Genomic DNA, 2,219 nt, shown 5'->3' on the forward strand with positions numbered 1-2,219 from the left:
AACCATCCTGCAAAAATCGACTAATCACAAATTCGCAAGTTACTGAAAATTAGTTTCAAAAAAATATAAACACAACCATGATTCAAAATCTGAAGATTTGGAGGTTGAAAGATTTCGACCGAGATTTTTTTAACCTAATTTAGAGAAAACCGATGAACCAAATATAGTACCAAAGATGTAATTCAATAGTTTTCAACTGATTTACAGGATTTCTTCTATAAAAAATTTTCAAACTAGATGTTTTCTTGTTTCCAAAATCCATACCCGAATTCAAAGATGAAGTCAACCATGAAGTCAACCCGAAGTCAACCATTTTTTTTTTGGCATCAGATTACCATATGTTCTCTTTATTATCTCCAACAGTCCAAAATTATTCTTTGCGATGTCATTTGCAAAACGGCACCTCAATCTTATCAACAAATGTACACCTTTTTTAATTGTTTTGCTAAAAAAAATCCCCTATATTTATACTAACTGGCCAGAAAATGTCAATCACAAAACGACTAACTAATGTTGGCACGGTTCCATGATGTTCTCGAAAATTTTTTCTGCCTAAATTGATGATATCAGTACTCAAAACGGGATTTATTGCTGCTGTCGAAACCATTTGTGTAATCGAATAATTCTAAAAGGAATTGATTTTCATTACACAAAAGCTATTTATAAAAAACACTAACGGTTGTTATCACTAAGACTCATAACAAATGCCGCATTTCTCTCGGTTTTATTTCTCTCGGTTTTTTGTCAAAACAATTTTTCGAGAAAATATTGGGCAGATGCGTTATAGCCAAGATACCTACCGATTATGGTAAACTTATCCAAGATTCAACTCAACTTTTGGTTATTTTAAAATGCTTTGGTTCGACAAAATTTGGTATTGCAATGTGGAACGTTTATAATAGACTATGTAGACTATAATAGATTTATAATTTGCGAACAACCAACTGAGCTGGAATTTGAATTAAAACAGAGAAATTGGCCGAGTGCGACCTTCAATTTGGACTGTAATTTTCCAAAAGCAAAATAATGAGCGATGTGGTCGGCAAGTGACGAGTTCAAATATTTTCCACAAATCAATGTCCTACAGAAGAATGAAATTTGATAAACCCATACCATCTGGATTAAGAAATAGCCTAGTCTCACAAGAAATCATCACATCTGAGAAACTAGAACGATAAGCGACGTGTTCGAGCAAACAAGATAAAAACAATTACAATGTTGGAAAAGATACTGGATAATTGAGGAATTAGAAGCACCAGAACAAAAACATACCGGCAAAAAATATTAGTTTTGTTGGCTAAATACATGAAAAATCATTGAAGACATGACGTACCTAAAATTACACCTATGATTAGTGGAAACATGGAAGAAGAGGACAAATACATGATCAATTACACACTAAAAAACCCTAAGCTCTGCACATTTTTGTTCTAGCCACGATGGTATCTAAAAAGTGAACTCAAAAGCTTTAAAGGCTGCATATCTCTTATGGTACATTAATAGGATATCAACAAACATCCAATCGAAAACAGAAACAAGACTGCTCGTATCAGGGTGAAGCCCTGAATGTTCCGACTGCCTTTTAAGGTTTATGAAGCAGTAATGAAGCAGAAAAAATCAATGAAATAAAACAAAATGAAAAAAAAATGTTCTAAAATTTGGAATTTTTTATGCTAATCATTCCCCCACACGCCATATAAAGTACAAAAGGATACATTTCGCTCCTTGTAACAAACCAATTATGGCAAATAAGCTTCTTTTATCCAATTCGGAACGATTTCTAAGACGGATTTACTCTCCGCTTACGCGTTAATAGCGCGAAATATATCGCGCGTTAATTGTCCCGAATTGGCAATCTTTAAACCCCCGTAACTCTACGAAAAATAATCACAGGTGAAATATCTTTTCAAATTTGAGCTCAGGACAACAATACCTTTCGAATGATTTAAAAAGATTCCGTCAAAAATGGCTAGGTAAAAAGTCGAAATTTGTCTGAAGAAAAAAAAACCCACCCCGAGCACAAATATTCCGTTACTTTTGTATCGAAAGTCGGAACAATTAGGACAGTCTTTGAAATGCTATGAAAGCTTAGAGTAGCTGCATAAGGATAAGTTAAGGCAAATAAATACATATAAAACTAAAAACAGCTAATTTTTTCTTGATTTGACTCAATTGAACTTTTTTTTGTTCGAACAAGTTGATCTTGAACGTGAAGCGTA

This window comes from Symsagittifera roscoffensis, chromosome 4 (assembly GCF_963678635.1).
Source record: "Symsagittifera roscoffensis chromosome 4, txSymRosc1.1, whole genome shotgun sequence".
Classification (NCBI taxonomy): domain Eukaryota; kingdom Metazoa; phylum Xenacoelomorpha; order Acoela; family Convolutidae; genus Symsagittifera; species Symsagittifera roscoffensis.